Source organism: Saccostrea echinata, unplaced genomic scaffold (genome assembly GCF_033153115.1).
Source record: "Saccostrea echinata isolate AGI-Se365-2 ecotype Australia unplaced genomic scaffold, CSIRO_AGI_Sech_v1 ptg000013l, whole genome shotgun sequence".
Classification (NCBI taxonomy): Eukaryota; Metazoa; Mollusca; class Bivalvia; order Ostreida; family Ostreidae; genus Saccostrea; species Saccostrea echinata.
The window spans coordinates 2,575,660-2,593,112 of record NW_026889762.1 but is presented as its reverse complement, the minus strand read 5'-3'; the positions used below and the strand labels follow the sequence as shown (position 1 = coordinate 2,593,112).

At 33.2% G+C, this 17,453-nt stretch overlaps 1 protein-coding gene and 1 pseudogene across 1 annotated transcript in view; both read left to right on the top strand.

Moving 5' to 3' along the window:
* The first annotated feature begins 7,343 nt into the window (after nt 1–7,343).
* The window catches only part of LOC133186327 (E3 ubiquitin-protein ligase TRIM36-like), a 38,985-nt gene continuing 28,875 nt past the window's right edge, over nt 7,344–17,453 (top strand). The window contains exon 1 of the mRNA XM_061321580.1: nt 7,344–7,361. The gene's annotated coding sequence lies outside the window, so the exon portion shown is untranslated. The remainder of the gene's footprint in view (nt 7,362–17,453) is intronic.
* Nucleotides 8,786–10,462, top strand: LOC133186335 (uncharacterized; annotated as a pseudogene).

Here is a 17,453-nt window from a genome sequence, read left to right as displayed (position 1 = left end):
AATTTGTCGGAAGTGATTAACAGCTAAAAAATATAGTAATTATGAGGTTTTAACACCTGATATATAAAAATATAAATTAGTCACAAAACCTAGTTTCTTTTATGAGTTTACTCATGGATGAAATTCTAGTTACTTCTAAACAACGATAACTTTTTAACTGAGGCTACCCAAGGAGTGCGATAAATTTACCCAGCTTACAGAGCAAGGTGAATATTGTACTTTGATAGGTAGTAATTGACACAGAAAAACAAGTGTTTTATCATATTTCAGTCGATCAAAGACCTAGGAATCATTGAATCATTTAATTATAAGATGAATTCAATGATATGTATTTCATGTATTAATCTATTAATGGACTAGTGATTCAAAAATTGATGTTATTTTCATAAATCAGGGAAATAACAAAAGGAAAGTCAGCTGGACATTTAAAAGCACCAACTAAAATGTTTGAATAGCAAAATGTTTGTTATCATGAAGAGAATGACTTTGCTAACCTTCTATTTGAGATTTTTGAAGAGACACAAACGCTTTATCCTGAAGGAACTGTATACAGGCAGAAATCATGTCCTGTGTCTGGTCAGAGCTGGACTTCAGGAACGCCGCTAACATAGTACAGGAGGCATAGGCCGCCACATCTGACACCGCCACACCACTGAAAACTATCTGTATAATACACAAAATAACACCACTGACAACTATCAGTTTAACACAAGTTAACGACATCACGAACAACTATCAGTATAACACATAAAAAATAATGACACAACTGACAACTATCTGTATAACATAAATAATGATACCACTGACAACTGTCTGTTTAACATAAATAATGACACCACTGACAACTGTCTGTATAACATAAATAATGACACCACTGACAACTGTCTGTATAACATAAATAATGATACCACTGACAACTATCTGTATAACATAAATAATGATACCACTGACAACTATCTGTTTAACATAAATAATGATACCACTGACAACTGTCTGTATAACATAAATAATGACACCACTGACAACTGTCTGTATAACATAAATAATGACACCACTGACAACTATCTGTATAACATAAATAATGATACCACTGACAACTGTCTGTATAACATAAATAATGACACCACTGACAACTATCTGTATAACATGAATACATGTAATGATACCACTGACTACTATCTGTATAACATAAATAATGATACCACTGACAACTATCTGTATAACATAAACAATGACACCACTGACAACTGTCTGTATAACATAAATAATGATACCACTGACAACTATCTGTATAACATAAATAATGATACCACTGACAACTGTCTGTATAACACAAATAATGACACCACTGACAACTATCTGTATAACATAAATAATGACACCACTGACAACTGTCTGTATAACACAAATAATGACACCACTGACAACTCTGTATAACATAAATAATGATACCACTGACAACTATCTGTATATAATACACAAATAATGACACCACTGACAACTATCTGTATAACATAAATAATGATACCACTGACAACTATCTGTATAACATAAATAATGATACCACTGACAACTATCTGTATATATAACACACAAATAATGACACCACTGACAACTATCTGTATAACATAAATAATGATACCACTGACAACTATCTGTATAACATAAATAACGATACCACTGACAACTGTCTGTATAACATAAATAATGATACCACTGACAACTATCTGTATAACATAAATAATGACACCACTGACAACTATCTGTATAACATAAATAATGACACCACTGACAACTGTCTGTATAACATAAATAATGATACCACTGACAACTATCTGTATAACATAAATAATGATACCACTGACAACTATCTGTATAACACAAATAATGACACCACTGACAACTATCTGTATATAACACACAAATAATGACATCACTGACAACTATCTGTATAACATGAATAATGATACCTCTGACAACTATCTGTATAACATAAAAAATGATACCACTGACAACTATCTGTATAACATAAATAATGATACCACTGACAACTATCTGTATAACACAAATAATGACACCACTGAAAACTATCTGTATATAACACACAAATAATGACACCACTGACAACTATCTGTATTTAACACACAAATAATGACACCACTGACAACTATCTGTATAACATAAATAATGATACCACTGACTACTATCTGTATAACATAAATAATGACACCACTGACAACCGTCTGTATAACATAAATAATGATACCACTGACTACTATCTGTATATAATACACAAATAATGACACCACTGACTACTATCTGTATAACATAAATGATGATACCACTGACTGTATAACACACAGATAATGTATAATAAACAGAAATATAATATAATATATACAGGATGCATAGGCTGCCACATCTGTTACCAACACAGCCACACCACTGACAAAGTTCTATGTGTATAACATATAAAATAATGTATTTTATTACATTTTCAACAGTGAAATACTGTGATTTATTTATTGAATAAAAGTGATATTCTCTCACAGTGTGAAAGGATACATAAATGATATTCTCTCACAGTGTGAAAGGATTATCAAAGAAAGTAAAAAATAATTTTTGGCCTGTCATAAGATTGAGATAGTAACTAAGCATCTTGATAGAACTAAACCTGCAAATTTCTTCCCAAATATGTTGCTAAAATCCATGCTATGTAATGTTTTCAATCACACAACTGCTAAGCTATGACGTCTCAAACGCTCAACTATGACGTCAAGCCTATGACACTGTGTTAAGAAAAGACAGAGGCAAAATCGAAGAAAATGTAATAAACAGAAAATTCAATGTTTTGTAGATGAATATGGAATTTATTTCACTCGTGAAAATATCAAAAAATCCTGTTCCACTCGTGAAATAAATTCCATATTCATCTACAAAACATTGAATATCCTCTATATACAATAAACAGAAATACAGTGAAACTTGCCTAATCCAGATATTGTGTATTTCAAAATCTTGCCTGATATGATGTAATCTTTAAAGCCCTATCAGTGAATTCACTTGTGTCATATGATGTCTAACCTGGAATGTTGTCCAATCCAGCCAATTTCTCTGGTGTCCGAATTAGACAAGTTTTACTATATATTATATATTCGCCTATAAGTTTGTTTTTGGGAGTTAAACTTTGGTCCAAAACTCTTTATCCGATTTACATGTATATGCAAGTTATAAAAAGACTGGTATTTTAGCGGGTCAATCCCTCTAATTTAAGCTTAAAAAATACAACCGACTTAAAGGCAGACCGACTTTTAGGCGAGTATATACGGTATATTCACAGGCTGCATAGGGTGCCACATTTATCAATGACACGGTGACACCACCAACAACTATCTGTATAATCTCCGTATAACACACAAAATATGATATAATAAACAGAAATATAATATACATACAGGATACAAAGGATATCACATATATGTTACCATGCAACACAGCAACACCAGTATCTATATAAGTAACACACAATGCAAGAGACCCATGGGCCAATTTAAATTTTATACCTACAGAGACAAAAATTCTTAATATGAAAGTGCATGACTGTGGTACATATGATACATCTGTCTGGAACTCCATGATCCATGATTATTCACCTCACCCTCTAGATGCATCAACTCACCAGATTTTATGGACCTAGGCCTAAAAGAGCAAGGGCCACTTAGGGTCTTTTCTGGCCCTGTAAATTTCTGAAAAATGAAAACTGCATAGTTTTAGTCGACAAGGCGATAAATATCACTAGAACACTTGGTGACTGAATTTCTACTAAAAATGACATAATTTTATCGCTAGTTAATGCATTATGACGTCAAGATTTGCGTCATTATTCACATATCCCGAATATTTCTTCAAAAATGATCAAAATATGATGCTATTTTTCAATATTTCGTATACAGCACAACCTCCGATCCAAAATGTGCAAACAGTTGGATGATTGTAATAAGCATTGAGCCCTCTACCAAAATTGTGAAATTCATGGCCCCATGGTCAGGGGTTCTGCTGCTAGGGCGGGGCTTTATAATTCATATAGTGAAAGTGCATTATTTCTTTGAAAATCTTCTTCTCTACTCCTGGGTATTATTGAAACAAATTAAATACATAGTTATGATAAGCCAGGATGCCTCTTCCAAAATTGTGAAATTCATGGCCCCGGGGACAGGGCTTCTGGTGCTAGGGCGGGGCTATATAGATCCTATAGTGAAGGTGAATTATTTCTTTGAAATCTTCTTTCCTGCCGCTGGGTATTATATAAACAAACAAAGTACATTGTTATTATTAAGCAAGGATGCCTCTTCCAAAATTGTGAATTTCATGACCCCAGGTTCAAGGGTTCTGGTGCTTGGGGGGGGGGGGGGGGGGCTTCTATCGATTATAAAGTGTAAAAGCAAATTTTCTTACAAAATATTCTTTTCTGCTTCTGGTTAAAAACCTAAGAAGCTAAGTGTATAGTTATGATGAGCAAGAGTGCTTCTTCCAGAGTAGTGAATTTCATGACCCCTGGGTCAGATGTGCTGGTGTAAGGGTGGGGCTCTTGATAATAGAGTGAAAATGCATTAATTCTATTAGATAATCCTGTTTGCTCCTTAGTGTTAAGCAGATAAACAAAGTGATTACTTATTATGAGCAAACTTATGGTCCCAGGGTCAGAGGCTCTGGTGTTTCTTGGGGGGGGGGGGGCTCTATTGATAATATAGTGAATCTTTAGTAAAAATGCATTATTTCTTTAAAAATCTTCTCTGCACCTGGGCACATCTGAGGCAAACAGAGTAAAAGTTTTTATAAGGAAGGGTATTTTTATTAGATTTTTGAACATCTTGGACCATTTAGTTAAGTGTTCTGGTCCTGGCCAGGCTGTATTAATTTGTATTCTACTGAAAGGAGTTATTCCCCTTTGCCATTTACTTTAGATAATTCAACACCATAATTAATGTACGTGAAAGGCAAATAGAAAAAGAGAATTATGCAAGAATTCTTATTGTATAATACAGAAAGTACTTTCATAGTTTTAATGATCAGGTAGACTTGTAAGTGGTAGATAAATAAAAATGAGACAAAAATAACTGATTATATGTTCATCAAATACCAAGAGAGGCCAATGTTAGAGATTTCATGAAGAGAATAAAATAGTACAGAAGCATTGATAATTTGTTAATATACTTTATAGTGATACAGTAAAACTCGATTAGTGCGAACACGGATATAGCGAATTCATGGATATAGCGAAGTTTTCTTGGATCCCCAGCTTTATAAATTTTACGAATTCCTTATACGAATATAACAAATTAAGGATATAACGAAGTAATTTCACAGGTCCCAGTGACTTCATTATAATTGTAGTGATAAATGGGGAACAGGTTAGAACCTAATATTAATTTTATATGAACTGTTAATGAATATTAAGACTAATTATTTTGTTGATCCTGATCAACCTATTTTTCTTGCTTTTGGGCAAGAAAGCTTCACCTTTCAGTTTATTTTATACTCTGTGCATCCTTTAAATTGTTGTATTATACTTAGTGACCGTTAAGGCCCTTGGGCCTCTTGTTCAAAATATGATTCCAACTCAATTAAACTAACAGCAGAATGATCTAGCTTTTAATCAAATTGTGACACCTTCACCCTCCGCTCAGGATGCAATTAATCTGACACTGATAAAGGCTAGGAGTTCATTATTTTAAAAGTGGTATCAACCTACCTCTAAGGAGAGGTGGCCATGATTTGAACAAACTTGAATCTACACTAACTGAAAATGCTTCTATATTTCTTTGACAAATCATGGCTTCAGAAAATTTTAAAAGATTTTTTCCTACATGTTTTATCTTCTATTGAGACAACGCCCTACCACCAGGGATCATAATTTGAACAAAATTGAATCTACACTACTTGAGGATACTTCCACATAAATATGACCAATTATGGCTTTGCTGTCCTTGAGAAGAAGACAGCTAGACAGACAGACAATGGACAAAATGTGATCAGAGAGCTTTCAGCTCAGGTGAGCTAAAAACTTCATTTATAATGTTCAAGATAGAATTTATGGTAAGTTACATAACAAACCTCTAGTGTAGCTCTTTTAATGCTAGAACTGAGTAGTTCCCCTTGGTGTTTAATCAGACAACTCCTGACAGGTTGTAATTAAATTCACATAAATATAACGTTTGAAGGAATAAAAAAAATTCACTAGCCGTGAAAATTGATTGTTTCAGAGACAACTTTGCTGATATTTAAAGCCAAAATATATTCTAAAAGAATTCAATTTTCTAATCATGGTACATGTATAGGTATAGCCACTTGAATTATATATACACAATATTAATTGTGGCATTAAAAAAATCTCAATTTCCTATTCCTGTTCGAAGACAACAGTAAACTAAATTAAAATTCTGTTTATGAGCCCATACACTGGATAAAATACATATATGTACAGCAAAGATAAAAAGTTCATCTTCAGAACCTTTTTTATAATAAGTAACCAGATACTCAGTTGTAAAATGGACTAACACACAGGTAGGGCTGGAACGATACAACTTTTTCAGTATTGATATGTATCACGATATTTGAGCCACGATACGATATGTATCACAATATGTTTAATTAGTTACATTTTTTTTGTATTGAAATGAACAAAACATTTCCTCACAAAAAAGAATAATTTATTCAAAGAAGTTGTATATTTGTTGTAAAACAAAATTATTTTACACAAGTGGTGTTAATTATTATAATGTATTTCATATTTATATTTCTTATATATTAAACCCAAAATGTTATATATTAAACCCAATATGTTAAGTTAACAAAGCAAAACATGTCAAAGTTTTGGGCGATATTTCGATATTTCTTCATACATATCAATATGCGTATCGTTCTCACAGAAAATCGGTATCATCGATATCTCTATATATCGTCCAAGCCCTACTCCTAGGTTACTTACTATAATTACATTTACAACCAAAATTCTAAGATTTTCTTTCTTTTTTCCCAAATTTACCTTTTTTGCCAATATATTAATGGAAAATAAAATTAAAATCAAGTTTATGTCAAATAAAACATTTGGAATGGACACCTCTCTACATAGTTTGTAGATAGATTAGGATATTATATACATGTATTATCTAAATTACAATTATTGTTTAGCATATTTAGAAGGTAACTTTGTCAAGCTGTAAGATATAAATACCCTCAATAACTTGCAGATATACAGTCTATTTAAATCATGTGACCTGAAAGTAGGTCAAAATCTAGAACCAATACCAGGAAGTTGTTTGTCTCTATAGCTACCTAGGAAGGCCATCTTGAAATAACAGGTGAGACACTATAACTATTTCATGCTTTGGATGTGTTATTCAGCAATTGTTTCTCTTTAAAGTTCAAAGATTGATATTATGTTCATTCTTATAATATTTTTGATAATTAAATGTCTTGAAGTGCTGCGTGAAGCCCTGAAGAGCTGTCTGTAATCATGTATTATCTTTTCCTTTCAACACATTTAACAAATTTTTGTGCTCATCAGACCTGGGGTAATGGTAATGTGTAATGGTAATGTATTGTAATCATTACATTTTTTCAAAGTAATTGGGTGTAATGTGTAATGGATCCATCTTTCAATTACAAGTAATTGAAAAGTAATGCATTACTTTCAAAAATGTCAGTAATGACCAATAACTTTTCAATTACATTCAATTACATTTTGTTTTTAATCTCTATTTATTATTATATCTGGAACAAATAAATAATGGTCACTGTGAGTTTTTTTTTTAATATATTATGTTAGAGACTAAAAAATAAAATCCCATAGCTTACCATTTTTTAAAAAAGTTTATTCAATGGTGATTGATAGACATGCTAAAAATGGCGATTGATAGACATACAAAATTATTGTTTTAATAGAAAACTTCTTGACAAGACAGTTATAAAATCAATTGAGGAGAGCCAGAAAAAATATTAAAAGAAATCATTAGGTTTCATTAAAAGAAATCATAAGGTTTAAAAGAATTTAGCCACGAAACAAGTGAAATTAAGTAAGAGTCACCTCAAAATTCAAACCCTATATCTAGGTACTGGTAATTATCACCTTTGGTTGTGTTAAATTTATGGCTTCATCGATTATGTCTGCTCAGATGTGCTAATTAATTCATTAAATTATTAATACATACTCATTTTTCAATTATCGCATAATCTGTTACACATAATTAAAGATCACTTTTATACATAAAACATATAGTATGAAATGTTTATCATGTATTTAAAAAAATAGAGGAACTAACATCAGAGACTGAACAAAACTTCAACATTGAAAGTGTTCCTTTCCATTTTCTTTGTAAACTGTAGATTGGTAAACCACAAGAACATGATGAATGAATCCAAAATCCAAATACCACTCTGACGTATAGACCTGAGAGAAAGCATATTAACCGAGCACAAAGTGTGACAAAGTTATTTTATAGTTAGAATTGTTTGGTCATAAAATTTGTGTTTTTTTTCTTATAAAATGTAGTGTGTAATGTAAATCATTACTTTAACAAAGTAATCGAATTTAATTAATTACTTTTCTGAATAAGAGTAATGGTATTGGTAATTGTGATGGTAAAAATTCCAAAGTAATTGTAATTTAATGCATTACATTTCAAAGTAACTGACCTAAGGTCTGGTGCTTATTTAATTAGTGTCCAAAAATGTTTGTCCTTCATACTCTCTTTATTAAGTACAATAAATAATACACAATATTATAGGATCACCTTCATCAAGTGACTGACACACCTATAATGGACTCCCGACACAGTGCCCAATACATCCTCCTCTGTGACCTGTGTCAAACAGCTGCATTACAGAGTCATTGTGAACTTTGTCATGTAAATCTCTGTATAGTCTGTGTAGGAAAACATCTCTCTGATTCATCTACAAGACACAATGTTTTACCATACTACCCAAAATGTCCAAACCATACACAGAAACATTGTGAACTTTACTGTGAGAAATGTGACATTTCTGTCTGTTCTACCTGCATCTCCTCTGGGAAACATAAAGGACATGCATTATCTGATGCTCTCAAGAAAACAAGTTCAAAAAGAAATGAATTACAAAAAGACTTAAAAGAACTAGAGGAAAAAATTTATCCTACATATGAAGAAATTAAATTAGATTTAAAAACTGAAAATGTCAGCTTGGAAAAACATTACGAGAAACTGACACCAAACAAGGAAAAGACTGGCACAAAGAAATTAACATCATTGTCAACAAACAGAAATCTGAAATTGATGAGATGAAAACTAAACACCTGGCTGCTCTACATAAACAGGAAAAAAGAAATGAAACAGATTGCTTCTGATGTAAAACACAGCATACTTGATCTAAAGAAAATACTGGACTCCAATGAAGTCTCCCTTACCTCTGCATACAAATCCAGAAATGTTGAATTCAGAAGTTTACCTCCTAAAGTCAATGTTTCATTACCAAGTTTCTTTCCTCATCAGATCGACAAAGAACAGCTCCATCAAATGTTTGGTTTTCTGTCAGCATTATCCATTACAACAGAGGAACATGGCTACACAATGAAGACACCAGAAGCTATATCCTTTCCTCCAGTCAAACCACTGCTTGATGAACCAGAGCTCATCACCACCATAGACACTGGTTATGACTTACTATGCAGTGTTACCTGTCTCAGTGATGAAGAAATCTGGACATGTGGGAATGACAAGATCATGAAACTCTACAACCTCCAGGGTAAACTACTGAAGTCAATCAAAACCAAGTCAGTGAAAAAACCATGTGACATAGCAGTGACAGGGAGTGGAGATCTAGTTTATACTGACTCTGATAGAAGAACTGTAAACATAGTGAAGAATAAACAGATACACAAAGTGATCAGACTACAGGGGTGGAGACCTTACCATGTCTGTAGTACCTCCTCTAGTGACCTCCTGGTTACCATGGTCAGTGATGATGATAAACAAACAAAAGTTGTCCGTTACTCTGGCTCCACAGAGAAACAAACCATTCAGTTTGATAGTGAATGTAAACCTCTGTATTCATCTGGTTACTGTAATAATGTTAAACACATCAGTGAGAACAGGAACCTGGATATCTGTGTAGCTGACAGTGGAGTCAGCGCAGTAGTGGTGGTTAATCAGGCAGGAAAACTCCGATTTAGATACACTGGTCATTCCACTACTACCAGGGAATCATTCTATCCAGTCGGCATCACAACATACAGCCAGAGTCAGATCCTGACAGCAGACCATGACAACTACTGTATTCACATCCTAGATCAGGATGGACAGTTCCTCCGTTACATTGATAACTGTGATCTACAGCATCCATGGTGTTTATGTGTAGACACCAGAGACAACCTCTTTGTGGCAGAGTGTATGAGTGGTAAAGTGAAGAAAATCAAATACACATAAAAGATCCATGCAGTGACTGAGAATTACCATGTCTGTTTTAACCATCAATAAGTGAAGTGATCATGACATAAACATATCATGAAACACTGTATGAATGAAATATGAAGACAACGAACAGTACTCAATCTCCAAAGTCCAATGAAACGATACAAATTTGGAGCAGATTAAAAACGGACCTCAAAATTTAGAGGCGGAATCAGGTGCCATGGAGGAGTGGGCATCCCCTGCCAACTGGTCACACCCGCCACGTGCTCCTTGTCATGATCGGAAAACCCCCCCTGAAAAATCCTAAGACAGTTCTGTGTATAAATAACGGCACAACAATAAGTATGAAAAAAGTCAGTCGGCATTTGACTCAATGATAGGTTGTATGTGCTGACAAGTTCATCGTATCGATCGTAAACCTTACGAAATGATGACTTCAAACGAGACTGTTGATATCCTTCTTTCATCAACTTGTTTATCAATATCTTGCCTCGTTTTAGAAATTGTTCATACGTAGAGCATGCTCTTGCGTATCGAATCAACTGAGCGACATATCATAAAGCTTTGTTGTTAGGTTACCATTAACATCTTTTTTCTAGTAAAATATCTAAATATGAAACAGATGTGTTAGAATCTGTGGTATCTTTTATTTCAAGCTCACTGGGATATATCGAGTCGACATATGAATAAAAGTAACTATTGTTAATTGATAATACATTTTTGATATATCGAAATATCGAGTTGAAGGTCACAGCAAGTGTTTTCTTCTTCTCATGTAGAAGTTTTTGAATAAATTCTGCTTCATATGAATACAAAAATACGCAGCACAATTAAGGCTACAATAAGGAGGCGGTGCCTAATTTATACGGGAAATGCTTACTATGACATCACTCAAAAAAGTTCTTCAAATTATAACAAAATGAAATGATTTGCTATTTTAAACTGTTGGAGAGCTTTAAAGTACATCAATACTATCTACTGCATGCATTTTTGTCGTTGATTAAACCCCACACAGCTATATAAAACAATTCAATGATCGTAATGCACTTGACAATGTGACGTCATATCGTAAAATTTGACGCAGTTTGTATGCAGTGAGTTATAAATATTTTATACAATGAAAAATCTATTTTTATTTTAAATATAATTAAATATTAATTAAATATTATTAGAGGCCATTAATTTGGATGCGATGTCTATTTTATGATTTTATTCATAAATTTCCCATACATTCCCTGGACAAACGATACTGCCGTATATTTGTATACAGATTCATGAAAGGGTAATAGAAGGGTCTTAATAAATCGATATATTGCAAGGGCATACCCTCAATAAATTATGACATTCTTTTATACATAAACTCAAGAAGTATGAAGATATTTGAAAAGTTCTGCGAACCTGATGAAATCTTGCAATTGAATTAATTAGATCTATATTTAATGTACTTGACCAGCAAAATATTCAACATACGGTCTAACAAATGTAATTTTAGCAATTAGATAGTAGAATCTACATAGGATCGCAGCACTTTTCACAAACTACAAAGAATGTTGAAAATAATTATAAATTATTAACTTGGATATTAAATATATAAACTTGGTTATGCCCTTGCAATATTGGAATTTATAGATGATCTAAATACTTCAGGTATATTTGCTAAGATCACATGACTGCCACATCACGTGGCAAGTCTAAATAAGAAATCTAATAGTCCTCAACATTTAGTTTTCAACCACATTGCATTTGTTCGATAATAGTAAAGTCCTTAAAAGAATCGCCCATCCTTGTAAAGAATGTATTTTCTATCTTAAAATTCGCCGATATTTCCATTTGGCACCTTAACTGTACTGCGTAGGTCTGCTAAAAAGGGGGTACAATTGGAGCCATGGGAATTCCAACAGATTGTGGGAAGATCTGATCTCCAAATACTCGATAGATATTGTCAATCAGAAACTCAAGCATCTTTTTAATATCAGCTTCAGAGTACTTATGTGTATAATCAGAGTACTTTTTAACAAAATAATTTTATAAATGGCCATTGACAAGGTAAGTATATTTAAGAGTTCCATTTTTATTGAAAAAGCAGTTGTCTATGATGTCAAAAAGCCTGGACGTCAATTCATCATGGGGAATGGTTGTATGAAGTGTTGAAAAGTCATAGGTTTTGATGCTATTGATTTTAGTAAAAATTTTTGATTTCAAATTTTCCAAAAGTTCTTTGGAGTTTTTAAGTATCCACTTCTCGAATATACTGCTGAACAGTACTGCTGAAGTTTCTCCTTCATTACAGTATATATTTTAGTGAGGAGTAAAGAAAGAGGCTTGGTAGAACATTTACTAGAACCCGCTATGTATCTTTCTTTGTAAGGATTTTTTATGAAGTTTAGGAATCTAATAAAGGTATGGTAATTCAAATTCATACAAACATTTTCAATGGAAATACATTGCGTAATATTTACATTTGCTGGGTTTTTTCTACTAAGCAAACTGTGAAATTGATTTGAAAGCCATTTTTGTGTATACTCACGCGTAGAAATATACACGGAGAAACTCAAGCTAAAGTGACGTCACAATGAGGCTACAGAGACGTTAATAAAAATATGACGATATAGGGCAGCGAATAATTCAAACATTGAATATATTTTTGGTGCATTTAAACATGTAAAATGTAAATATTAGGGATGTTTTCAAGTTAAGTGTGAATTATTGGTGCGTAAATCCCACAAACTTGCACGTAGGCATATTTTTTATGAAGCGCCAAAGTGCTTCATGAAATATGCCTACGTGACAAGTTGTGACAAGATATATATTGTTTTTTTTTAAATTGGTATATGCATTTTTTTCCCTTGTGTTATCAATTGATATAATTATTTTGCAATATTACTCCTATGTATGTTGTATGATGTTATTAATCACTATAAAGTGGAAATAAAATATGAATGATGGTAATGGTTCTGTCAATGCAATAAAGAAATTTGACATGTTAAATAAAAAAAACAAACAACTTCAGTCTCTATATCAGGTATATGTTTTGTTATTTCTAGAGAAATCTGACATGTTAAAAAAAGTTCTACATAGTGTATATGTTTTGTCAATTCTAACCCTGTGGTTCTTGAGAATTCTAAAACATCACACTCTATTTTTGCTCTTTCTCAATCATCTCCCTTTAAACAAAATTAAATTTCCATTAAATAGGGATGCTATGGGGTACGTTTGGTTGTAATTAGGCACGAAGTTCTAAAGGGGTCGAAAATTTGAAAAGATAATGTACTAAAAACATTAAAAAAAAAACAAAAAAAACAAAAAAAAAAAAAACAAAAAAACAAAACAAATCAATTAGCAAAAGTCATAGCACTGTGTGACTAAATTCTAATTGTGTTGTAAATAATACAAGATTGATTCAATGTGGAATTCATATCATTTCATAAACGTGAATATTTGAAACCGGCATAAGACTGATGGAAATGTATGTCTGATTTTGGATACCACACAAGCAGGGATAATTTTTCGTCTCCTTTATCTAAGGACATAAGAGATCCAACGAGTAAATCGTCTGTATGCTAAGTACCTGTATAATCTGTAATATAGAATGAACCATGAAGAAAATGCTAGTTATATAAATTCATATGAAGGAAAAAAACAGCTTTAATATGCTTAAATATAAAAAAAAGGTTGTCTGTGTACATTATCAATGGGCCCATCCGTGTCTATTAAATCATAAATGGAGACTTCCGGGACATCAATATTAAGACAATTTTCCTGAAACCCATCATGTTCCGTGATGCACTTGAAATGTTTAGCTTCTATTTTTTTCTAAAATGGGTGCAATTTCATGACAGCATAAACATTCTTTATTAGTTTCCATTACTTGGCGCCTTTCACAGACACACCTTGTAATATGAATAAATCAAATTATTACATTTACTCTTTATATATTGAATATATGTATTGATAATGCTAATGATGAAAGTGTGAACAGAAGTTGTCACATCTAAATTATAAGCTAAAACTAGGCAAATATTTGTTTTGCTTTCATACCATGCTAAATTTTCTCTTCGGGTACCAATTACTCCTACTGCATTTTCCTCATCATTTTACCACCCAAAATCACTGTCCTCTCAATCTTCAGATTCACTTCCATTTTTGCCTTGTGTGTTGTTAAATAAAGGCTCAAAATTATAGGGTCTAATTTCTTCTGGTGCAATAGAAAATCCATCTGACAAATCTCCTTCCATTGTTTTGAATAAGATACAGTGAGAATTTGCAAGAAGCTCACCTCTGACGTATAAAACACCCACGTGACGCTTATCTCATTAACTCTCGGCATTGCTCGGAGAACTGCTTCGGCTAGTATTTATAGATTACTATATCCAGCAGTGCCTTGTTATCTGATGATTGTTTAACAGATTCAGTGTGAGAATCTGACTTAATAATGATTAATGCATTGAATGCAGACAAAATATTTTTTGTGTCATGTGTTCTTTAATTTTACAATTCACTTACCCTAGGTATCAACCCCCTTCCTACCAGCTCAACCAATCATCTGCTTGTAAGACAGGAAGTATATGGTTTTGTCGTGGAAGATTGGGTTGGGGTCCTGAGGATAACACGACGGGCAGGAAGAATGCCCACTGAGGTACAGGGTAGTTGTAGCGACAAGGTCCCAAACTGACCGTCTGAAGGCTCCCTCTAAAATGTCTCTCTCATCAAAGGTCAAACTTGCAAGATCAAGTCATAAATATCTGTCACTGAGGGATCTGGAATATGATGATTTAACAGTAAATTCTTTATCAAGGTACACTTTATGAGTAGTATAATAGTACGAGCCCCAGGAACAGGAAACACTGTAAATTAGCAGGTTTTTCGAGGAATGTAATCAAAGACCTTCTTATCACATATATATTATCTGCATGTTTAATTGTATAATGAAGATCATATTCAAGAAAAACCAAAATTCGCCCAAAATTTTAGTAACCTTTTTAACTCTTGAAGGATGCATTCTGACACCAAAATATGCAACAATTGACAATCATAATACCTGCATGATTATATGCCACCCCGTATGGCACAGTCTTCCCCAGGGTAGAATCTAACCCCATAGGAGTTCTCCTCAATTGTTCTAAATCTACAAGCTCCATCAGGGAGGGTCTGTTCAGGGATAGAGGTGATGAACAATCTTTCTCAGGACCTGACAAAGTAAAACAGAATTTATCAAACTTTTCATTTTGATGACATATTGATGGTACCTCTGGTCAACATCAACCTATAATCACATGATTATTTTTTGCAGAACAATTAGAAATGAAAATTATAGGGGTGCTAAACTCATGTATGAGAGAAACTTATACAGTACAGAATATGGAGTTATTGATGGGAAGATTGTTCTCTGAGTTTTGGTTTCCTTTTCATGCAAATTTTAAACAAAAGATTTCTAAACAGTAAAACCTGGTTATATAGTCAAACCTTGTTATCTACAACTCGATGGGACAGAGAAAATTTTTTGAGATAGCCAAGGGTTCAAGATCTTGAGGGTAAAATACTTAAAGATAAAGTGCCTGGGAAATCCAAATCACTTCGACATATCCATGGTATGTGAAATATCGGTGTTCGAGATACTGCAACTCAACTGGAAATAACTTGTTTATATAAAGGAAATCTTGGTCATAAGGAAGATTTTACAAATCCTGTAGAAGACCTTTAACCATGTTCCTTATACAGAAATAATTTAATTCTGATTGTAAAGGGCCTTTTGATTGGATAAAAATTTACTTTATATCGTGTTAATTGGGTTGCCTACGTCACAATGACGCATCAAAAACGCATTGATCCGCCTGACGCTACATTTAAACTTAAATTTGAAGTCATTTTTTAAAGGCAATTATCTTCATTGTTGCACTAAAACCGCTTCGCAGTTTATAAAGCTTAAACTGCCCCAACCCACTTTATTCCATATAAATTGGGTGGCTATTAAATTCATTCCTTAAATATGAAATCTGAGGTCCCAGTTACTTTTCTAATAACCACCGAGTTTTACTGTGTTTTCAATTAGAACATGTATAATTCATTACACACACATACAGAGAGATACCTTTCCATAAATAAACATAATTTTAGCAACCCCTTTTTCTCTAATCCTTACCTTTCTTTAGAATGCCGTAAAACTCCCTGGCAATCGTCTCCGCCAACTTCTCACACAAGTTCTTTGTCGGACAGAAAATAAGCAACGAAAGTCCCCCAGCCAATGTTTCAAAGCACAGCGGAATCACATGATCAATATCCCCCTTACTCACCACTCTTAGATCAACCTCCCTGATTTCTGTCTGCCCCTAGTTTGACAAACTCTGTGAGAGGAACGGGTCGGTAGTCTGTGCGGTAGAGCGTGGCATCCAACCAGTGAGCCAGAAGGTCAAGGTTAGGCAGCGTGGCACTCATACCTACAATCTGGACTCCTTCTGCACAGCTTAAAAAAAGAAAATGTCAAAGTAAATTCTTTTAAAATCTGATATTTACAAACTGAAATTGAAAAAAGATCATTTCATTAGTTAATGTATTACATACTTTATGACTGCCATACAGTATACAATTAACCAACAAAAGAAAACACCTTGTTCATTACCTCGAATCCTCAGTTGTTTTTGTATGCTTTTTCTCTTTGGGGAATCGAGTCTTGGTGAGCATCAGCTCTAACAGGTAGCCCCTGTGTTGGACTCCTACAAGGTGTAACTCGTCCACCACTATAATATCTGTTGGAAAGGTGAAACAAGTTTATTTAAACTAAAAGACTATGATTATAGATGTAGTGCTAAATTAACATGTAAAGTTGTAGCTCGAACTCCAATATCTCAAACACCATGAATATGTTGAAGTAATTTGGACATCCCAAACACTTATTTAAGCATTCAACTATCAATATCTTTAATCCTCGGATACCCCATTTTTTTGGTTCCATCTATTTCAAGATAACGAGGTTTTACTGTATTTAGTAATAGAATGATATGACATCACCAA